Below are 24164 nucleotides of genomic sequence, written 5' to 3'. Positions count from 1 at the left end.
ATATTCTGGAATAAGCATTTACTTATTTTAACTTGATTTAATACATTTTCTTATTCTAGCTTAAGAGCATCCAAAAAAACTCTTCTAGTCAATTTTCAAGTGTCAACAAGCTGTTTTTCTTGGTCTCACAAACTCAACTTTGAAATGGGAATAACTTAGTCTCCCATATGGTGTCGAAAGCTACTTCATAGTGGAAATCTCCTGTATATTCATACAAAATTTGAGAGGAGCAGGTGGAAAATATCTGGCAATTAAAGTTAGTGCTATGGAGCTAGGACTCGGAGTGACACAGCCAACCTATTCGAAGTCCACATGTTCTGCTATCAGCAGTTGGTTACGTGACTGTTCCTACTGCAGTGGGGGAGAAGCCTTCGAAGAGATGACAAAAGATTTCATCCGATTTATGATAAGTACATCTGAGCAGATGATTGCATTTATCTGAAAGGAAATGGTTAAAAGCTGTTCTGGCTCTGACATCGTACTGCAGGCGTATTGGGGTATTGACAAAGAAATGTAGCTTTCTGTGAATGCAGGAAGCCGCCTCCAATAAACTTCACAAAGTTTCACAGAGAAACAGACACAAAAAGGTCTCCACTCTCCTCAGTCCTTCATTTGTAATTTTATTTTCAGCAGCAGATTCCTCTGCTCATTTGAAACACTCGACTCTGAGCCAGAAGATGGTGGCACCATCCTGTAAGGGAAGCGTTCATCATCCTCTTGCAGCAGCAGCTGAAGGTCCATCAGATGCCATTTTTCAGAACTGCGGTGTGTTTGCATGACTCTTCATAACTGGTGTTAGGTTGCCAATGAGGAACTTTTTTCCACTGCAGAAATGGCAGATGTCTGGGATGTTTATTTCTCTGCCTTTGTTCAGTATGTGCAAAATTAATTCTTCTCCCTGAAAGGGTTTGCTAAACACCCCAACCTAACTTGATGGGAAGCACCAATGGTCTATCACAGTAACACAGCATGACTCGGAGGGGAGGGGTAATCATGTACAAACAGCTGCTTTGGCTGGGAATTGGTTTACAGTACTGCTTCAAATGGTGCCCACAGCCATTCCATTTTCCACTGAACATGTGTAGTCCCTGGAGCATGGGACCATGTTATAAGATGTCCAAAATGAGTTATTTTTTACTGATTAGTGAAAATGGATACAAGCAACCCAGGTGAGCCCAAGCCTGCAGGGATGCTCAGGGGATGCTGGATCTTTCTGGGCCCCATGCTTAGAATGCTGTGGGTTCTCCCTACCCCAGCAGGAGGTGATTGGGGCAGCCAGGACTTGGCTCACAATTAAGCAATGGAAATTAAAAGAGCATGCTTAATCTCAGCTGGAAGTTGCTGTGTGTTAAATACAGGATGGTTCTTTATTGCAGCCTGTGAAAGGCTTTGCTAATGCCCTTGATTTATTGTAGAAGCTGAAATAACTTTGCTCAGCAGGATAAGCACACGTTTGACTTAGTCCCAGGTGTAGTGACAGCTGAAAGCCATCAGAGCTAGGAAGAAAAGAGCTGCCAATAGTCCTACCTGACTCAGGTGGCCATGATTCTCCACTTGCCCTATCAAATCCTGCTCTCTTCATTTATAGAGATGAGGACATGATTTCCTTTTGAGAGCAGGAGCTTGAATGGTGCTAACAGTGTGTTCTCTGCAGGAGGTGAAGAGTCCTGGAAAGCAAACTCTTCTCTGTCTTCTTCTGTAAAGGCCTCCAGGTTCCATACTGGGTGAACACCAGGCACGGAGAGAGCTTTGACATTGTGAGATCACAGTATTCAGGAAGACGCTTTCTAAGATTTGTTGTTGGAAAATGCAAAAATAACATTGTTATCAGCTTCTGACTGCAGCAACCAGGCAGCAGATCAACACTTTCTTCCTTCTTCCATGAAAAAGACAGCAAAGACCAGGTAACCTTCAGCACCTCTTGGCAAGGAAATGTTGGTGGAATTGGGGGGGGTGGGTGGGTGCTGGAAGATGTGCACCAGAAAGCAAGCCATGGGATGTGATGAAATAAACCCAGACCAAGGTGCCCGGCTGCTCCAGATGGATAAGATTTTGCAGTTATTTAATTTGGGATCTATATGTGGCCTGTGCATTGGCAATGTTTTGACATGCGTGTTCATGTAGTACTGCAAATGGAGTTTAAGAACGTCACATTTAAATACATCTTCAGGGCTTTCCCTGATTTAGGGCCAATTTAGCTTATAGCACAACCTAAGTAGAAGTAAGCCTGAGGGTGTGTTGTTCTTGGAGGAATTATTTCCCAAACAGGTAAAGGGCAGCTGAGTGACCAGTTCAATAAGGTGATGTATGAAACAAGAACAAAAAGGCTGACTTAATAACTAGAAAAACATTATCTTCAGGCATTTGGGTATTTTGTGGTCACTTAACGTAACTTTGCAAGTAGGTGGTTAAAATGTGATTAAGAACATTTAGCCACTGCTGCTGATTATGCAAAATTTATGCCATGTATCTCAATCAGGCTGTTTATATCTGCTAAGCAATTGGTTTTTGCTGTGAGGTTTTACACCTAACGTGTGCTGTGCACTTTTTTTTTCTTAACGTGCAAAATAATTGGATTTTTAACTACTTTGTAGATTTGAAGCTGGTCAGACATGCAACGGATGGTTATAAAATATAAAGATATTTTTCAGGTTGAGATTAAAAAGTTGATAGGGCTGGGGCCCGTCCTTCAGAAGTCCATGCAGGTGTGTAATTCAGCACTTCTGTACCTGAAGGCATTTCTCCATGTGCTGTGTCTTAGACTGAGACCCAAAAATGCCACATCCAAGTACAATAATGGATGTAATTTAGGGACACTGAAGGTAGCCTGGCCTTGAAATCCCATCTCCCCATTGCCAGATGCATCTGCAGCTGTGTATTGTACCTGTTCTTATATTGATATATAATTATAAGCTATTTATAAGTGACAATTGTAGTTGCAAGCTTCTTGGATACCTTAAAATCTGTTGATGTCAAAAAGGCAATGTATTTCAGGAGGTTTGGGCAGAAATAAGAGCCCATGCCTAGAGCTGTGTCTTGTACACAGGCATGGATGAGAGGGAAACCATCTCATCCCCTGATGCTGATGGCAGCTCTCTCTGCCGCTGAACTGAGACACTTGGCCAATTCCCAGGCACCACATCCGTATCATCATAGAATGGTGTGAGTTGGAAGGGACCCTTAAAGGTCATTCAGTCTAATTCCCCTGCAGTGAACAGAGACTGCATCAGGTGCTCAGAGCTCCGTCCAGCCTGACCTTGAGTGTCTGTAAGGAGGGGGGATCCACCCGTCTGGGTGACCTGTGCCAGTGTTTCACCACCTTTATTGCAAAATGTTTGTTCCTTATATCCCAGTCTAAATTTCCTCTCCTTTAGTTTGAAACCATTTTCTCTTGTCTCACCGAAGCAGACTCTGCTGAAGTGTCTGTCTTCTTCTTTCTTCTCTTCTTTTTTGTATGCTAAACAGAGATGATGAGTTGTCTCAGGAGCTTTGGGGTCTGTGACTTACACTGGCCAGGGCTCATGGTGCTAATCCCATTTCTTTTTTGCAGGATCAAACTGTTCAGTTGCACCCAGCAGTCCCAGTCTTCATCACTGACTGTCATTACCTGGCAGCAGAAAAGAAGGAGGCTCATTTGGATATTGTAGGTGGCTGCCCCTGTGAACCAAAGACCACAGAGTAAGTAAGCACACATTTGATACAGATCTAACCGAGCTTTTAAGAAGAATTCCCCTTAGGGCTGCAGTTCCCTCTTGACATTAACCACTAATATTTATTTTTAAATGTGGTGCATCAGCTTGAAGGGATTCCTAATATGGAAAAAAGTCAAATTCCAGCAAATGCGACACTTGATCTGCTGTAGATTTCTGGCCAGAAATCCTACTCGATGTAGAACAGCCACCCTCGAGTTCTTCTCCCCAATTAGGGAGGTGTCAGCGCGAGTGTGGCTGAGCAGCAGCCTGGTAAACGTAGGGGTGTTTTTATTAAACAGCTTTGGGACACCAAATTATTTACACTGACCTTGATTTCAGGCTCTTCAGAGGCTCAAGGAGAAAGCTTGAGATTCAGTAAGAAGTAATGCTCCTTCATTAACTGCTTCCCATCTGTTAGGTTGGTTTTTAGGATCTATATGTATTCATCTCTCAGGGAGTGGTGGGAATCTCACAAGTATGGAAAGAAATTGTGAATGAAACTTTGTCAGTGAAGGCTCTGAGAGCATTTTCATGCATCTCAAGGGCACAAACTGAGTTGCAGGTGAGAAGGGAGGGGGCTGTGAGCTGCCTCAGGTTCATTCCTTGTAAGGATGTGTGCTCCTTTGGTTAGTTTTTGGGGGGCAGTGAAATATTGGGTTGGTGAAAGGAGGAGCAGACACATCTGAAGCATGTGGAGCCACATGCAGTAGCCATGGAGGGAAAGCAAGCACCAGCACTGGACAAAGCTGGAAAGCAGTTGGTGTTCTATGGCTATAAGCAGTGATGTGACAACAGAGAGTGCCTGTCTGGTGTCTCTTTCACATTCTCTGTAATGGAACTATTTATTACATTTTGGAAAATGCAATTAAAAGTGAAATCACTCATTTAACACATGGTTTATTGCCCCATCTAATTAAAGCCTGCCTGAGAGAGGAGTGCTGCAGTGAGTGCAGGTGGGATCCTGGTGAAATTCAATGCCTTCCCAGGGCACGAGCATACTGGGGGGGGGGGGGAAGAGATGGAATTAAAATAAATAAAAGATGCTGGCAGCAGGAAATGAGTGACATGATTTCCTATTGCACCCAGTATTTCTCTTCTCATTGCCTTCCCCAGTGAATAGATGCAGGACTGCTGTGTGTGATCTCCTAGCTGGCAAACTCATAGTGAATTTTTCTGTCTTTTTTTGCACTGCAGACCAATATAGATGTTTGTGTTTTACCCTGTCTGTGTACCCAAGGTGCACTTGTACCTCTGGGCTGAGATATTGGTATTCTGCACCTTTTATTAAGCCCATCATAGATATAATTCTTGCATCTGTCAGGAATAGAGACCTATGAGTTAGGAAGGGGTGTGTTAACAACACCAGTATTCATCCCATTCTGCAGCTTTTCCTACCTAGCATGGAATACTTGAGGTGAATCTATACAAGCACAGTGTGGATCCATGCTTATGGATATGTAACTCATCTCCACCAACCTTCTCCTCAGCACTCTGTGTCACTCTGGGCACAAATGCTTTGGTGTTGCTCTGCCTGTAGATGGCTTGACTGGAACATGGCATCACCAGAAACAACTAATTTTCATTCCTGTATTGCCCTTGTGTTTGGGTGGTTGTTTTTTCCTTACTGTGCTGTGTTTGGCGTTTCACCACCATAGCCAAGCAGGAAGAGCTCTCCTCCTGCTTGCTGCAGAGCCAGGCTCCTCAGCACCCCTCATTTATTAACCCTTGCTCTCACACCTGTTCTCGCTCTCGCGCCTCCGGAGCTCCACAGCCACTTCTTGCACCTCCCACAAGTGCACATGCTTTTGCTCTGAGAGCCTTCCTGGATTTTCGGACCTGTGTGTGATCAGAATGAATTAGACTTGGCTGAGGCTTGGGATTATTGCAGACCTGTCACTTCACAGTATGTTCCTGTTACAGCCCACACTCGTGTCTGCTAGTATTTTAAAGTAAACTTTAATTAGCATCTCCCAAAGAGTGTGAATAAATTGTTTTGTTGTTGTTTTAGGTTTGGTTTTGTTTTAGGGAAAGGAATGTTTACTCACTGAGAACGTGTTTCCAAACTCTTCCTCCACTCTAGTCCTGGTTTTTTGATGTCTCATGCACACAGTTCTGTGAAGCTTGTTGTGATGCTGGTGGTAGGAGCAATGTTGTTCAGCAGTAGGGTGGGATGTGCTGTGCAGGCACATGCAAGTAGTGCTGGAGCACTTTGGGGCTGTGTTTGGAGCATTGCTCACTGACTCCTAATTGACAAAATGTCTCCTGTTGACTTGTGAACTGTTGCAGGAGAGTCACTGCAGGTGTCTGCCGTGGTTTAGTTAGGAACATGCATATAGCAATACTGTGATCCAAGGACACCGGAAAGATCTCCCCTGTGCTGTAAGTCATGTGTGCAATATGCTCTTGATGTGGGCTGTAGAACACCTTTTCCAGCCTTAGACTTGTGGAAATGTAGAATCATTAAAGCTGGAGAAGACCTCTAAGATTGTGTAGTCCAACCACTGACCCATCCCCATTGTGCCCAGTGGCCACATCCCTTCAGAAGGGTGAACTGGGTATCTGATGCGGTCCAAAGATCTGTTCACAGAAAAGAAAGGGACGTAAAGGAGGTTTTGTATGTGGCTGAACTCCTGAAGAGTAACTTCACTGTTCAAATTAATTGTATTAATACTGTGCAAAGCTGTCTGCCACTCAGACCATTTGCTAGGCTGAATTTACGCAGATGGTGAAATAATGGGTTGGAAGGGGATGAGATACAGATCTGTCTGCCCTCTTCCTGGGCAGAATCATGGGGAAAGGTGGAAAAATCCCGCTGAGATCAGGGCGTTACCTTTGGGTGCTGGCACAGGCAGGCAATCCCCACCCCATAACAGCTATTTTAAAAGGTGGCATGTGACATGAGGAGGGCAAACCTACTGCTTGGGATACTGAACGCAGGAAGAAGTAAAATAGTAATGGGGAAAAGAGCAAAATTTAAAGGCTAAAATAAGGCTTTGGTGATAAGCAGAACTTGTCGGGACTCCATTGGCTTTTTCATTGCAAGGGAATGTATTTCTGCAACTGTGCTGGTATGAAGTAGTCAGGCACATACATTGGCTCCTTTTAGTTTCACCCATGCATGGCTTCGGTTCCACCCATCTTGTTTAAACAAACAGACTTAGTGGGGATAAGGCAAGGAAAATCCTGTTCTCTGCTTGTGTTTGTTCTTCCCTCTGCTCCTCCAGCAGGGACACTTGAAACACAGATGGAGCTCAAGGCGTTCGGTTTTAACAGATCCAAATCAATTTGATGTGCCCTTAAAAATCCCGCAGCCATTTCCAGTGGCATCCACAGAGCTGCTGACAGCCAAGCATGTGCCCAGTCACTAGCTGCTGCATGTATTGGTTTTCTCATATGGAAAGCCATTCTTTCCCTGTTGTGTAAAGGCTTTGAGTGTGACTTTTTGATGGCCTCAGCAAAAGAGCATCTTCGGAAGTTACAAAAGGGCGTTATCTGGAGCATCCTTGTGGGAGCAACAGGGTAGTGGAACGTGGGTGGTCATCTTGTGCCTTGAAACAAGTTGTTCCTGTAGTTTCTTGATGGAACCTCTTGAGCGCCACATAAAAAGCTTCCCTGTAGGTCAAAGGGGGATAATGGCTGCAAATCTTGAACCCTAATTCTGTATTCCTGTGCACCCATTGCTTTCCAGTATGAGGCTAGGAGGGATGCAAGAGAATTGGCAGCCTACGCTGTGCTTGCCCATTGTGCATGGCGTTGCCCTTATTTGTTTGAAAATATGTTTTGATGGCTTGCAAAAAAAAAAAAACAAAAACCCACAAGGTATCTAAATTAGGGAGATTTTTCTGTTTAAGCTGCCTCTGCTTTATTCCTGCCCTCAAGGTCTCATAGCAGTGATGGTGTCAGTGGACCTCAGGAGACCTGTGGTCCAACCTCCCACCTGGCAGGACTGTCTCCAACATCAGAACAGCACAGCTGGGACTTTGTCTATTCAAATCTTGCTCACTGCTGCGAATAGAGATGTTACTACCTTCCCTGTGACCTATTCCAGGGCTATGCTACTCACTGAGTGAAGTTTCTTTTCTTAATGGCTACTTTGCCCCTTATGAAGCCACAAAAAGCAGCCCTACCTGCCGTTACCAATAAGAATTTGGCCATCATCATTGTAACTTGAAGTTGCATGTGTAGGAGTTTGTCTGTGGGAGATAACTTAAGTGCACTTGTGTTCAGGAATGACTCTCTGCTGACCTTGGCACTGCTACACTGGGGAAAGGTAGTGCAGCCGTGATCTCCATAATGGGAAAAAGTCACACCAGGCCTAAGCCCTACCAGACGGATTGCTTAAATGGATCCCCTGCAAATCCATATTGAGGCTGTTTCTCTGAAGAAGAGTTTGATTTGTTTCTTCTGTAGCCTTCTCTACTGAAACCAGCAAGATGTACAGAATGCAGTGAGTACTAAAGTTGCTTTTAAGGGACTATAAAGCTCTGATCAGGAAGCACGGGCATAAATTCCCGTGCTGCAGTGAAGTCTTCCATATCGTTTTTCCCTTATTCTGACTCACCTGGCCTGGTTGCTACGTGTTGCTCCATCCTGGGGGAAGCAGAGTGCTCAACGCATTGCTCACCTCTCCTGTGACCTCTCCGCTGCCACACCTTTGTTGGATGACAGCAACAAAAACAGCACAGAGAATTCCCAAAAGGGTGAGGACACCTTAATCCCTTCAGAAAACCAACCCGATACTTCATGGGTGGGTCTCTCCCAGCCTCAGAGTAAATTAATATCTCCTTCCTCATCCACAGCTCTCTTCTTTTCACATCACATCAAATGCAAGTGCTGAAACAGTGTACCTCTGGCCAACATGCCTCCTTCATTCTTAAAGACATTCATGGGACAAATATGTTGTTCTCTTTTAGTCCTGGCTGTTTCCCCTTTTCCCAGCTCCTCATACAGCTTATCTCCTCGTGGCTCAAATTGTTTGCCTAGTAGACAATGAAAAGACCCACCCATCAGCAATGGGTTATATCAGTTGATAGTTCTACTGCTTTTTTGCTGGCCTCCCTCAGTATTTTCCATAAATGTGCTTTTCTTTGGGCAGAATCCTTTTATTTAGCATCTTGCTTTTGTCCTGTATCTTCTACAGTTGCATCACCGTGGTATCCAGATTCACTGGCAAGTAATAGATGTTAACTGCTAAGGGAATTTAACTCCATTTTTCAGAGGAAAAAGGCCAGAATAATTGAATCACTCGGGTTATGTGGCATATTTTAGGTGGAACAGGACTTCTGGGCCCCATTCCTGTGCAGTCAGACCATCCTGCCCATGCGGTGCTTTAAGGGAAACATGTTCCCTACCACACGCCACAGCTCAAAAATCCCATGTCAAGAGAAGCTGAATGATGGGCAAGTCTTCCTGCCTTTCCCTGGCTGATTTATCAAGCAGGAATTTAGCAAGCCAACAGTGTGTTCTACAGCTTCACAGCAGGGGTGATTCATATGGACTACTGATGGCATCTGGCGCCAGGTTTTGGCTCTTCTTCTGGAAACAGTGAATCCTCTGTGGATATCTGGTCAGTAGATGAAGTTTTTTTCTGTTTGCTCTCACCTGAGTTTAATTTAGGCTCAGGTGCCGCACATCATCTTCAGTAATCCTCTTAGCCATGAGTTGGTTGCACCCTCTTACCTTCAAGAAAGGAATTTGATAACGCACCGATGAAATGAGCTGCAGCAATCTTGACATTCAAACCCAGACAAACAAAACTCTCTTGACTTGCTTGGAAAGAAAAAACAACCAACAACAAACCAACCACATCAATTACATTGTCAGTTGTATTTACTTTACACAGCCCTGAACCATCCCAGCGATGAAACATGTGCCGTCAATGTCTGTGGTGAAGCCTCTGCGGTTAGGGATGTGCTTGGGTCACCAGGATGGAACTGGGGAGCTGGAGAAGCACAAGACATTTTGTAAGCTTGGGCTTGCTTTAAATTAGAAAATAAGGAAAAGAAAGGAAAGAAAGGAAAGAACTTGCTGAAAAGGAGGAGTTTCCTGAGTTCTTACAACATTAAGACAGTGTCTGCTTGTCGTAATGGGATGGTGCAGAAGTGCTCAGGTTTGTTCTTGTCTTTCCCAGCACGTAAAGCTGGTGTTGCAGCCTGAGAGCTGCTTGCTGCATAGAGCCAACGAGCTGCAAGTTGTTGTTTCACTGCTGTCACCCCTGTCTGTTTTGTGGGGAAATTTAAAACAAACATACGAGCAAAAAAAGGTGTCAGAAAATGTCTAATTCTTGCTTATAAAATTACCAGCTCAGTAGCATATGAATGGAAATGTGTGGGGCAACAGTGTATCAGTGTAGGCTTCAATTCATCCTTAAAAGCCACATCTGCAGAGAAAAGGGAGAGAAGGACCCATGCTGTAGCCCATGGGAGATGCAGACAGCCCAGAACCCTATTGTGTTTGGTTCCTCGGGAGCAGCATGTGAGCTGTTTAAGAAGCATGTGGATGTTGTACTGAGGGACGTGGTTTAGAAGGGAACCATTGGTGATTGAGGGATGGTTGGACTGGATGATCTTGGAGGTCTTTTCCAACCTGGGTGATTCTGTGTAGCCCCTAGAAGTACATAAAGATGACAGCAGTCATGGTTTGCTCTTTGGTTTGAGCATGGGACATTTTATGGTGTAACCAATATAAATTTATCGTCCGTATGACAAAGGCAGTGAACAGAATTGTTTGCCAAGGCATGGAGAGGCAGACATGATTCACCAGGAGGTAATTACTGGCTTATCAGAAATTACTGGAAGTTTTGATTGGCTTTATGTGTGTGAAAGGCATGAATACAGGCAGGGACTCTGTGTCCCTCTGCAGCAATCTCCCTCAGCAACAGCAGGAAAGGATGACAGCTTTTTTTCTTAGGCTTCCTGCAAGGTAGCCAAAATCTCTCCTTTAATAACACGCCAGCTGCATCCTTAGCTGCGAGAGTCTGTATCAGTAACTGATGTGCCCTCTCTGCTTTGTTATATTGATCTTCCTGTCTGCTCAGGAGTGTTTCTGCAGAGCCCAGGGAACAGCTCTTGGATACAAACATTTAGATTGGCATCACACAGGCCATACGTGCAACGACTTTTCTTCCCTGTGACTCATGAAGGTAGGTGTGCCCTCCGCTTCTTCTGGAGCATCTGAGTGGAATAATTCAAGTGGAGAGGCACACCTTGTACCTGGCCTCATGTTCTTGCCTTGCCACAGGGTGAGGAAAGACCCGAGGTTTCAGGGCTGCCTTGGATAGACCCTAGACACAAGGGTTCAGGGCCAACTGTTTGGACTCAGTTTTGTTTTATGAGATAGTGTTTGTTCATCTCACCTTCAGAAATGGATGGTCAGGCACATGGGTTTCAGATCTCTGGTCTTTGAATAGCCACCTGTGCAAACCTTACGAGTGCTTTACTTGTGTGTGTGCCATTTTCTGTAATGCTTACATTTTTAAAACAAAATAATGTCCCTTTTGAGTAAAACCCTGAGCTGCTATGGTAGGCGTGCCGTTTGGACCCCTACCAAGCCTTGCAGCAGCATGGGCTGCTATGGAAGAATTGTGGTAACTTTGAGAGCAGAGTGGATGAATAAGAGAGCAGAGAACAATCGTAGGAGTGGATGAATAAGGACACGAGGCTCTCCAATGGGGCTGGTTGGCCTGAACAGGTCTCTGTGACGCCCGAGATGGATGGGTTTGCAGAAAGTTAATCTGAATGGAGCAAAACGCAAATATATTTTTCCTAGATGTTGTTATTGTAGTGAGGTGGCTTTCCTGGGATATTTCTTTTGCTCTGTGTACAAAGTGTGACCTGGAGAGCCAGCTTGTGCAAGTCAACATTAGTAGTGCTTTTGTTGAGCGCAGTGCATGGTTTTAAATCCTGATCCCTGTGTGGTGAGCACCAGAGTTCCTATGGCACTTAGGCTTCTCAGGGACTCACCCACACAAACAGTTTGTCAAATGCATGCTCCATCATTCTCTTCTGATTTGGTGCAAAGTTGGGTTTGTTTGTTTGTTTTTTACTAAAAATGTCCATTTTTGTGTGCACGTCTGCTTCTCACTTCAAATCTTGGCAAAAAGGTGTCAGAACATCTCATTGGAGCGGTGGTCCTCAGCACCTTCTGCTGCCATTCTCCTTTCTGGGCTGGGTTTCACTGCAACCTGCAGCTCCCAGGATGTGCGTGGACAGAGAGGCTGTGTGCTAGGCTAGAAGAGAATTGTGCTTTCAGGACCTTCTGAATTCCAGCACAAAACCCTAGGCTGCAAAACAACAGAAACAAAGAAAGGTAAGAGGAACCTTAAGGGATGAAAACTGGAGCCCTCTAGAAGCCCTCTGTAGACCTCTAGTTGCATAATCTGAAAGCTATCTTTGCAGCTCCATAACATCTGTCCAGAGCTCTGAAGTTCAGAAACTTATTTTGACACCTGAAAAGTTCATTTGCAGAATTGCTGAGCTGGATGTGCGGCTGGTTGTCATCCGTCTCTCCTCATTGATTTTGATTGCGATGCTGATTTACAGCTCTGGTGACTTGAGCCTGGGGAGTGCTGTGTGTGCGGCCATCGAAACCAGGGGCTGCTCAATGCACGTGGCTCATGCTGCTTTCATTTATCAGTAAAGTGGCCTAATTGGGTTGGGACTGTTCAGATGAGTGTGTTTGTTTCCAGGAGCGAACAGGGTTTTGCTTTGTGTTTTTAATTTAATTACACCCGCATTAGCGGTTTGCTGGCCTTAATGACATTTAGTAAATTACAGAGTCTCTGCTGAAATGCTGGAAGCTGGGTGTATGTCAGTCCCACCTGAGTAAAACGCAGGGTGGTTTTTTCTTTTTTCAGTTAAAATGTTCAGAAAACACGTTCAGCCTGTAATGAGCTGCTACGTGGATCCATGGAAATCACTGCTCACTTGTGTTTGTGTAGCAATTAAAAGGGGATTACAGATGGAGGGGTGCTCGCACCCGTTCCCCTCCCCTGCACGCCCAGGAGCCTCAAAGCCGCATTGTTCCCCATAGCGGGTGGCATTGCTCCGTGTCACTGCTGTCACCACCAGCCTGGGGGACAGGCGGGCTGTGGAAACGGGAGAGGGCAGGTTCTGCCTGGGAGAGTCCTTAACGTAAAACTAAAAAGAATAAAAGGGTGGGGGTGAAGGAGCGCAGCTGGGTTTTCTTCTTCTGAACCCATTTTCCTTGAAATTGAATGTCCCATCCTTCAGGGGCTGCAAGGTGAGCATGAGCACACAGCAAAGGCTGTCCTTACTCTGTGAACGCCACCATGGCATGCAGGACTCTTCATCTTCTGAGGCAGCCCCATGTGGGGCTGTGCTCCAAGGGTTAACTGTGCCTCTGCTCCAGCAGGATGGCGGGATGCCGTGGGATGGTCAGGCACCAGCAGAGCCGGATTCCTGCTCCCCATGGAAACCACCTCCCATAGCGCCCATCCCTCCCCAGACAGCCCTAATCCTACCCTTGCGGTCACCCCGAGAAGCCTCCCAGCTCTCTTATCTGTGAGGATCTCCCTTGAGCAAATATTTACAGGAGTCTGCTTTGGGAGGCTGGGCAGGAGGGGCAGGGAGCCAAGGGACACGAGATGGCTGTGCAGGGACACCGCTGCCATTCTCCTGTGTGGGAGAGCCGGGCAGGCACTGGCATGGCTGCATTGTAGGCAGTGGGGCCTTGCAGCGCTTGGCTTCATCTCAGGCATGGGTGCAGGTATAGGTGCCTCTAATTTCAAGGGCATAAAACTATCAGAGAGCATCCATTGGAGGGCGACAAAGATGGGGAAGGGTCTGGAGGGCATGGAGCGTGAGGAGCAGCTGAGGGCTCTGGGTTTGTTCAGCCCAGAGCAGAGGAGGCTGAGGGGAGGCTTCATGGCGGCCTGCAGCTCTTCACAGGGAGCGGAGGGGCAGCCCTGATCTCTGCTCACTGGTGATGGTGACAGGACTGACACCAGAAAACAAAATCCAGCATTTATCCCATCCATGTCAGCAAAACTCTCAGGAGGAGGATGGAAAGCTGCTCAGAAACCTCATCCTCCAGACACAGCAAGCAGTAGGTGAGATGCCTGTCCGTCTCCAGTGCTTTGGTGCAGGTCCAAGCCCACCTCTTACAATGCTGGTGATTTAGCACAGGTGCTTATTTCTGTAAGTTTACAACTAAATGTGTTTTCAGTTGGCTGTGGACTAAGAGGTGTTTGGAAGATGAAGCCACCTGAGCTAACAGAGGGTGTGGGCTGGGGGCAGTGGTGGTATTTCACAGCCATTGATGGCAGGTGGAGGGGACAGTGTGGGTTGTTACAAGAGATAAAGGGATGGCCATGGGCACTCTCCTAGAAGCAGATAAAAGAGGAGGTCTGAGCTTCAGAACCAAGGAGAGGCAAGCCACCTGGTGCCACTGAGCTTTGAAAGAGCAGCTCTAAGCCATGGGACTGTGAGAAAACTCAAGCAACTGACAAAAGATGATCTTGGTAGCGGCATTTTGGGCAGATTGTTGAGAGTCAGAATTAGTCACCAGGTGCTTCCTGCCTCAGCCCCTTCATTTGCAGGAGGTGCATGTTGATAAAGATCAGGGTTCAGATCCAAACCCCAAATCTCAGTTGCTCTAAGCATGCAGAGCTAGGCAGCCAGTTCTGCAGCTGAAATTCATAGTGAAACCCAGGGGTGCGAGGCACCGGTGCGTGCCCCACCTGCGGGGGAGCAGGATGCGTGCTGAGACTGTCTCTGCAGAGAACACGGAGATCCTCAAAGGAATTGCAATAATGACAATAGTAATAAGAGAAGGAAGAAAGGAAAGAAAGAAGAAAGCAGATGTTGGGAGTGTAGCAGATCAAGGTGTGAGCTAGGGTGAGCCTGTCCCAGCTTTGGCACAGCTGTCAGTCTGGCCTTGGTCATAGTTCTCATACCTCGGACATGATATCTGATGATTTTCTCCTAATGATGACAGCTTGTAGCTCCAGATATACCTGTGATTATAGGTGCTATACTCACTTTTCCTTAATTTTCTCTCTAGAGTATGCAGTCAGTCCTGCCTTGTGGAGACAAAGTGTATATGAGAACTGGAAGGACTTCGTTAGCCTGCTAATGGTACAGAAAGCAGATGGGGAACTGGGAATCATTGAGTTCAAAGTAACGGTCAGACTGTGCTACATCGTTCTCCCTCAGCAGGCAGCATTGAGAGCATGTGAGGAGATAAGTTGGCACTACACAGTGCAGCACAGTAAGTAAATGACACCCAGAACCCTTTACAGCATGAGATGGCTTTTTACATATCCACATACTGCTCTTTTGCACCATTCAGACTATCCGAAATAGGGGAGGTATACTTTCACCATTCACTTGTGAAGCCTGGACACAAGTACAGGTCAAGGTTAAGTGCCATTAGATTTTTTGAGTTATTCTGAAGTCCCTTTGCATACGCATGCCACATTCCTTGTTATAAAACAGCTGTCTAAACAGGCACTACTCAATAGCAAAAACCTTGGAAAGGATAAAAATCCACCTCCTACTAAAGTTGAACCTCAGCTTTTCCTCTTCTGCCTGCCAAAACACACACTGTATTCCAAGTACTGTGTGGCTTGCAGGGGCATCTAGTGGTTGAATATGGGTACATGTGGCTTTACAGTGTATTTCCTATGATCCAGCATCAGCTTAAATCAGCCTTCTCGTCTTAAACAGGTTCATCTCCATCATCGCACAAAGAAGACCAACAGGAGCAAACCTGGAGGTCAGAAACACTGCCAATAACCTAATGTAAAACATATCCCTGTTCCCACTCTCCCCCACCCATCCCCAAATAGCAGTTTCAGATAAAAAGCAAAACTTTGCAGGTGGCTCCAGTCTCACCCAGTTGAATGTGTGGAAAGAGGAGCATAACTTTTTAAATTGGTGTATCCCCCCTCCAGCACACCTGGCTCCGAGCTGCTGTGAGAAAGCCAGAGGCATCTAGGAGCTTGAAGAAATCTTACTACTACTCCAAAATGTTTGCTTGCATGATTTATTCAGCTCAGACATGCCTCAGTCCAAATAGAGCAAAGAAATTGCAGAAATGGGCAGGAGAAAAATCTTTGCATGCTGTTTTGCAAAGCTAGAACTTTGCAGTGTGCTATGGGGATTCAGGACAAAATTTGCCTCAGTTACTACATTCTCACCTTTACATTAATATTTCAGGTTGGAGATCTGTTAAATTTCACTGGCAATGAAACCCTACAGGGTCTCCTCACATGAGTCTGAACATCACTCCTTCTCTTTCCTTAAGCCTTCAGAGGACAATACCTGTGGCAAACAAGCCCAGAAAGTAAAAGTGCAACATAGCATATTGGAGGCTTATATACAAGGCTCTTTTGTAAGGACTAATGACTCATGCCTCCTGGATTTGTAAGAAAATGAGCATAAAAGCAATTACTGGGGTGTGAATTATTTTGTTTCTTAATGACCTGACAGTTTTGACAGCTTCTGGCTTGTTATCTATCACAAGCTCTCTTGATCTTTCAACTTTAACATGACTTTTAATTATACTTTCTTATTAGTTAAAGGACAAACAATCTGTAATCTGGTTTCGTTCGGTCTGACATACTTAAACAATAAAGGAACCTTTCCTTCTGGTAGAGTAGAGGGGTTGATTTGGTTGTTTAATACAGTAGCTGTATGAAGAATCACAAATAGTTCAGGATTTGTTCTTCATATTAATCTTTTGGGAACCAAAGAGCATCAGGGACAGGAGTGGTCCTTCTATTTTTTTCTGCTGCTTAAAAATGTGTATTTGTCAATCACTGCTTTTTCTTTGGTTATTTTCACTCAGACTGAGAGAAAATAATCTACAGGACTGTCCCATGTCCTTTCTTTGCAGATAAGTGCTGCAGTCCATCTGTGTGGGCTTTCGGTGTTGAGTCCTTCATACCAGAGCTTCCCACTGCATTTCAGATGAGGTTACAGGAAGCTTGTCTCATGAAGGAAAGCACAATTCTGTAAGTAAAAGCATAGCCCTTAGTAACAGTTTAATGAAAAGCATGGAGTCACTTTGTTGGGGGGAATTTTTGTTGCTCAGGACCCATAGCTGACAGTCTTTGGATTGGAGAAGGAGGCTAAAGGCTGTGATGCCACTTCACTGGCCCTGGATTCACTCTTCCCTCATCTCCTTCACTGCCATCAGCAAGTGTGGTGGGTCTTCTGTTGGTGATCAGCTTTATTAGGCTTACTCCTTGCTAAGTGTTTGTTCAGACAGGAGTCCTGGAGGGAGAAGAGTGCAGCTCAGACAGCCCTAGAGCTCAGCTGGTGGACTTGTGACACGGCTCTCACCAGCCAGAAAGCTCCAGAGAGTATCCTACCAGGGCTGCTGGGACACAAGGCACACATACTTCCAACCCTTCCTTAAGGCCTGCTCCACCAACCCCTTCCAAGCCTTCACTTGGATGGGCTGGAAAACTATCACCTAGAGAGAGTAACTGAAGGAGGCAGCGAGCTTCAAGCAGTGTTGTGCTTGAAAGTGTTTCTGGTCTCCCAGTGTTTACTCTTCTCTCCAGAAGAGTGGGTAGGTGGCAGAGCACTCCTGGAGGCTGCTGTCCTAAAGCTGCTTTTAACAAGGATACCCTGTTGTGTTTATCTGTCATGGACTTCTCAAAACTCTAAACTAACTTTGTCTGACTTAGTATACTGACAATTGTGAGATGTTTCTAAAAGACCTTTGCTATCAATGGAGCAATGCGTGGGTCATTCTGTACCCCAGAAACAACTGGATTTGCCTTCATGGCCTCTCCCTGTAACAGCTGTGCTCCATCCCACTGCAGCATAGATCCAGTGAGGATAGATGTGCACCCCTACCAATTGAGAAGCAGAGACAGCTTTCAACAAATGGTTAAAAGAAGTATCTGGCATGCAGCCAATCACTGAAAAATCCTAAAGCAGCATTGATTTTTTTCCTAGTGAAAGAGAAGAGCTCTGCTCACACAGTCCATCCTGCTCCCAGGCACCTGCAGTGCCCACCCCTCCTGTTAATTCACTTCAGGGCAGGTTGTTAGTTAAAACATACTGCTGAAAGTTGTCCAGCTCAGGTGAGGTGCAGGCTTAAGTGCTGGGTGTCTTTCCCCACCCTTCCCCCTAAACACGTCCTGCTAAGGCTTAAAGTATTAGATTCTTCTGGGATCTGCTTAGCACACCGAGAAAATTGTCTTGTTAAAGCTATGATGGATTATGTCAAAGGCATACCCAGGGGCTGGGTACTGGGTAATCCAATAAAGTCCAAGCCAGAACAATGTTTCATTTTCTGTGAAATCAGAAATGAAATGGCTAATTAAACAGTTTCTGCTGTGCAGGATGACACCACTCTTTAAAGTAAAGTAAAGAGAGTCATGCAGGAAGACCTGGCTCTTGGCTACCTTATACTGGTAAGTGTTCTGTCAGCATCTCCATGTCTCATTTTCCTTTCCCAGAACACATCTATGCTTCAATGCTCTGGGGAATCTGGGCTTGTTGGTATCGATAAGCCTACTTCAGACTCTTGATCTCATTTCTATCACGAACCAGACTAAAACACCTTGAAGCATGGTGAAGCGCGTGTGTGTGTGTGTTCAGAAGTTGTGTCTTAGTTATAAAAAGCAAAGGTGCGTGGTGTAGTTCAGCTGACAAACTCAGGTTTTACAGCTTTTTGACTTATTTCACGATGATGTTCAGTTTCCAAAATCTGAAAGTTTGACACAATTAGTCTTTCTCTTTCCAAAACAGGTTTCCCTTCCCTGCTGACTCCAAGCAGCATCACACCATGTTCTTCCTACCCAACTGACACAAGAGCAATGCTAGTACGGGCCAGTGCTAAAAGACCAAGACTCTTAAGGACTGAAAAGAACTTGTAATCTGTGCTGATGGACATCATATATGCAGAAAGAGGTAAGACATGAGTTGGAGATAAATTTGTTTTCTACAAATCAAAGTTAGGAGAAGTTCACTGTGTTCTTCAACCTCTTTGAAGTCTGGGGGAACTGGGGCTCTTTTCTCTTTGTGTTTATGCATTATAATACACTCTTAAATGCTATTATCATACATTCGTTTTCTTGTATAACCAGATAAGGAGAACTCTTACAGCAAGGAAAGAAAAAAACCCATAAGGCCAGAAGGCCTCTGGAGTTGCAGAGATATTAAATAGATCCCATACATCAGTTGTTTGTTGGTCTGTCTAGTGACAGGCCACTGTTTATCTTACGATAAAATAGCATGTTAGGGAAATGTCTCTCTCAACTGCATTTCTATAGGAAATGTTTTTGTAGAAAGAAAATAGAAGGAAAAGGTAAGATGAGAAAAGTAAGGAGAAAAAAAAAGTAACTTGAGAAATTCAGGGGCAATAAATCACCACACCAGATGGTATTCATCTGTGAATTCTGTGCAGAGCTATCAGTTAAAAAAAAATTGCACGGGAATGTGCTATTAAAATGCAGGCATGCTATCTTCCTGCGTTCATTACCCGTCTCTGTGGTGTCCCAGCACATACCAGGGGACTGGGTGCGACGTGCCAGCACCTCTGGGTGCATCCAAGAGCCTACCTGGCAGTCCTACTGTGGCCTTTGAGAATGTGGACAATTTAACTCAATGAATTAAATGTGTATTTGCTTACTGGTTTTCTTCACTGTTGTGAGGAAGTGCAACTGAATAGGTGGATTCTGCATAGCATTTTTCAAATCCATCAAATGCTGATGTACTTCTGTCTTTCTGCCAATTTATATTCCTTCAGATTCTAATGCTTTATGTCAAGCTCACGTGCCTTTCATCCTAGGCTTTAGATGGCTTTTGGATGTGTTTGTCCCATTTGTGGATGAGGAGAAAGTCCACGATGTAGCTAACCATGGTTTGGAGATCAGAAGTCTCATTTTGACATCAAACCTATCCTTGCTATCCTAAGCAGGACTTAATTTCCTTGTCTGGGGGGCAATGAATAGAAAAGTGGCTTGTCTCAATCCAGTCTTGGATCTATCAGATAAGAGTCCAGCAAGAGAGAGCACCCACAGCTGATTGCTGGGCACTGCCAGCTCTCTCAGAGGAAAGTGTTGTGTAGGATGGTAAGAGGGTGTCGCCAGCATGTCATCTGCAGAGCTAAGCCCGAGCTTTGTCTGACTCAGGTGCTTGTGGAGTCTTCTCTGGAGAGATGCAAAACCTGCCTGGGTGCTTTCCTGTGCAAGCTACTTATATATATAAGGTCCTGACCAATATTTACAATTCTGTAATTCTCTGGTTTTGAAAATTCCTTGGAAAGCATCAGTAAAATAACAGACATTAAGAAATCCAGGAAAAAAATGCAAGAAGGTGGTGGTGCATGGATTACGGAGCTTGCATTGCAGGCTTGGGAGATGGCATTGCAGTGCCGACACAAGCTGGGACTTCAGTGGTAGTAGGAAAACCCCTGCATTTCTTGAATTGCTTTTTCTCTTTTCCTTGCTCTGTGAATTGCAGCAGGAAGATAAATTCAGAAGATTATAGTTGTAGCAGTTAGGCAGGGACGTGAAATAAGGGGGTCTCTGAGCTCCGTAACTCAAGGTGCGAGTTGCTGTCATTTAAGGTTTGGTAAAAAGAAGTGGAAAATAAAGACTGTTGAGGAAGCCAGGGCTGTGGAAGCTGGCAAACCATTCTTCTCCTTCCTCTGGCTTTCATTATGAGGCAAAATTGTCAGTCAGCCCTGGTCGTTCTTAACAAAAAGCTGTGCTGCTGCCAGGAGCAGTTCCGCCAGGCACGGCTCAGTGTGTGCAGACTTCCCTGCACGTGGCTGCTGAGTACACCAAAGTCATTGGTGCACCAGCACAGGGTCTGGGGCTTTGCATGGTTGGGAGGAAGGAATGAGCGTGCACATGTGGAGAGCATAAAGCTAACTGCGGAAACTGGCCCACGTGCTTATTATTGGGGAAACACTTCCCAGACTCGGATTAAAGCAGGAGATGCTGGCTCTATGCCTTGTGCATCTTGCTTAGAATATATCCAGAGGGTGGGTATGCATCTGTAGAGAAAATACTTCATTAAAAATTGTGCTGTTTTGTTTGCCTGTCCTAAAATGATGTTTTGCAAAGAGAAGAAAATTGATTTAAAGGCCACGGGAACAAATTGAGGGGTCAATTTGGACTTTAATTCCAACAATTAATTAAGGATCTCTTCAGAGAGGTTTGTAAAATGAATATTGATCTCAGATCTCAGGCACTCTGCAGTCATGCCTCGGTCCCGCTTCATATCTTCACATTTTGATTTATGGGCTGTGTTTAGCAGTGGTGGAGCTCTGTCACAGCACGGGTCTGGATGAGCAGCAGTCATAGAATCATAGAAGGGCTTAGGCTGGAACGGACTTAGAAGATCATTGAACTCCAGCCCCCAGTCAGGGGGTCATCTGGGGCACCTCACCCTGCTGGCTTCCAGCTCATCTGAGCAATGCTTTGTCCCTGCAACAGCAAAAAATGAGCAGCTGGTCTGAATCCTGTATTGGCACGAGGATTAAAACGCATCTGATGCTAGAAGCAGCAGAAATAGCTAAGAGCCCTTACTGTAAAGGAAACTTGTCTATAAAAGGACTGCGAATGTCATGTTAGGATTTTTGCATGGTTTAGGTCTGCTCGGCTGGGGTTTTTCACGGCAGAGCTGCAAACTGCTACTGCAGAAGCTCTGCAGGGTTACGTGTGGGTCCCAGCAGGTAGGGAAGCTCCTCCTGGTGCATGCTGTAAGGGGGTTTGCTCTGTTTGTGTGTTCTGCCCGTAGCATGGACACTGTGAGGCTGGGCAGGAGGAAAAAAATTAAACCCCATGAGTGAATTCTTCTTTCTCCTGCTCTATTTCTTATTATTCCTCTTTCTCCTTGCACTGAATGTCTGTTTGAAGCCAACAAAATTGCAGTCATGAAGTTTCAGGGAAGGGCATAACACCATTTGATGCCAACCTCTGTCTGTAACAGAAGATGTTAGGACAGGTTAAACTGGGCAGTTCAACTTGATGCTCTACTTGGCGTCCCTCTTCTTGCAGGTGCCCTCTGCACTGACCGCAGAACACAGCTCAGTGAGATGGGTTATGTCAGGAGAATCTGCAATCTCATAGTAAGTAAAAACATTGAGCGAGCAGGAGTTTGCAGTGTCACCCAGATGTGAAACGAGTAGCATTAGGTTTAACGCTGCTGCTGCCTGGGAAGCCACTTTCCAGTGTAAGAAACCATTCCCACCCACTCAGTACAAAATGCATCCCCTCTTCATGGAACGTAATCAGATTAAACAGGAGAAAGAAAGAGAGCATAACAGAGATATATTAGGTGTAAATTCCAGTCATAACGTACCTTAAAAATAGGAATCTGGGTTTTTAACACTGAGAATTACTGCTGGGCTGAGAAGTGCCCCCGATGAAAAACAGAGTTGATATTCAGTCTTACTGTTTTATTTACTACTGCATTTACAGTGTACTCAACTAGCTAGCCAGCTACTTACAAAACATATTTAATGTTTGGAGGCACTCAGTGTGGCTATAAAGCTGTTTTTAAGGGCATGCAAACGCAGCGTGTTAACAGCATTACACATACTCTTGTTCCCAATGGATAAAAAGAAGAATTCCGAGTAGCCTTGGTCTTGGCCTGAGCCTGGGAGACAGGCTGCAGAGCTCACACTGGTTGACTTCCCGGCACTCGATGGGAGCCACTTAGAGGGATGAACTGTGGAGATCAATAACACTTACATGCTGTAAGTGATGTAGCACCGAGTACTTCAGGGCCGTTAAAAATCCTGCCATAAGGGATGGCTTGCTAGAAGCCCAGAAATTAAACAGGAGGGAATAAAACCCACACAGTGGCTGTAGGGATGGAAGGTCTCAGAACACGAGGAGATGAGAACAGGCGCCGCAGAGAGGCACCCGCCTGCGTGTTTATCCATTTATGAAAATCAGGAATCCACAGGCAAATACGCTCAGCAGTCCCCCAGTGCAGGTAATTGAAAGCGAGTGCTGAAAGCATGAGCTTATATGTCATGCTCCAAGGGTTAATACTCTTCTGGGACACTTAAGATGAAATCCCTCTGAGTCCACACCGTGTCTCCTGCCTCTCCCTCAACCATTACTTTGTTTCTCCTTTCCGTAAATTTTTATTATTTAGGACAGAGTGATTTTTTTCCTAGCAAATCTCATGCTGGCTCACCCTTCACATATTATATTCATCAAGAGGCTCTTCGGCTTTCTCTGAGGATCTTTGCTGCTGTTTTTCCTGGTAGTGTGGGGAGGGCTTTAGGAGTCCTGGGAGAACCATTAGTTCCTTTTGAAAGGATTGATATGGACTTGGCCTTCTTCCAGTCCTCTACTGTAGAAACTGTAATTTATCATTAAAAAGCATACATTATTTTTGTGAGCCGTTCAGCTACTTCATTCTCAGTTCCTTCAACTTTTCTGGACGGGTGCCATGGAAACCCAAATGATTTATTATTATTTAGTGGTTGGGATTGAACAGGCGCCTCTTTATTGTCCTCTGTACATCTCCATCAGCAGGAGCAGCCCAGTCCCAGCATTGGGTGCAGGAGGGATGGTAGGAACAGCCAGCACAACAGGACAGTGTGTTCAGCATCACCTTCTGAAGCTGCTTGGCCTCAGGTGAGGGCAACAAGCTGAGCTGGAGGTTTCGTGTCTTTTTCAGGTGTGTTGGGTTTCTGGATGAGAGGAGTCAAGGCAAGATTCCTCTCCTTTCATGTGCTACAATATGGTTGTATCTGTGTACTTGGTCTCATGGTGCTGCTCTGTGCTTCAGTCATTTTGGTATCACACTGAGGTGTTGTGAGCATCCCACGTCTAGCTGGCTCTGAGCCTCCCCTATAAAGCTGACATAAAGGTCTAGGTCTGAAATTTGTTTCTCATATCTCAACAACCCTCACATCTCTCTGCTTTGGGGGACTTCTTGTTGTTCTGTTGGCGTGGGAATGGGAATAAGCATCATCTCCTTCCCAGTTCTTTCTCTTCACTGGTATTTATTGATGCTTTCTGGTCACCCCAAACTGATCTCAGCCCAATTTTTTAAATAAAAGACTTAGAAGAAATAAAATAGTGCTACCCTAAGGCATGCAGAAATGCTCCAAGTGATACATTAACAAATCAATTAGCCAGAGTGATGCAACAAGCCTGCTGCTACCTATGCACAAGAAATGTAGAACACATGTAGTGCTGCCTGACGTTAGCAGCAGGATGGTCAAGTAATGCAGGACAGCAAACTTCCTCTCCTGAGCTTATTTTGCTGGTGCAGACACCAAAACTGAGACATTTAAACAAGAAGACGCAGATCCCTGAGGCTGAACATAAAATATTTATATGAAGAGGCCATGGACCAATAAATTTCAGTTATAAATGTTTATGGCTGAAGCTAGTAATAAATAACCTTCCAAAAGCAATATTTCAATTTGCGCTTATTGTACTTGTACTACACATTACATTTTCAGGAAACAATAATAATTATAGCAGGACATAGAATTAGCTCATGTTTAATGAAT

The 24164-nt window shown here is 45.1% G+C and overlaps 1 long non-coding RNA gene across 4 annotated transcripts in view; it reads left to right on the top strand.

Annotated features, from left to right (window-relative positions):
* Positions 1-1527: 1527 nt before the first annotated feature.
* The window catches only part of LOC107316491, a 59265-nt gene continuing 36628 nt past the window's right edge, over positions 1528-24164 (top strand). For 2 of the 4 annotated variants that reach the window (XR_004307979.1, XR_004307980.1), the window contains exons 1-6: positions 1529-1904; positions 3551-3678; positions 14715-14921; positions 15380-15428; positions 16551-16668; positions 18422-18583. This is a non-coding gene — a long non-coding RNA (uncharacterized LOC107316491). Of the gene's footprint in view, positions 1905-3550; positions 3679-14714; positions 14922-15379; positions 15429-16550; positions 16669-17530; positions 18085-18421; positions 18584-24164 lie in introns of those variants that run through there. The other 2 variants (XR_001556390.2, XR_004307981.1) reach the window with 2 other exon arrangements.

Source organism: Coturnix japonica, chromosome 7, assembly GCF_001577835.2.
Source record: "Coturnix japonica isolate 7356 chromosome 7, Coturnix japonica 2.1, whole genome shotgun sequence".
NCBI classification, from domain to species: domain Eukaryota; kingdom Metazoa; phylum Chordata; class Aves; order Galliformes; family Phasianidae; genus Coturnix; species Coturnix japonica.
The sequence above is the reverse complement of the archived record's forward strand: the minus strand, read 5'-3'. Positions and strand labels throughout refer to the sequence as shown.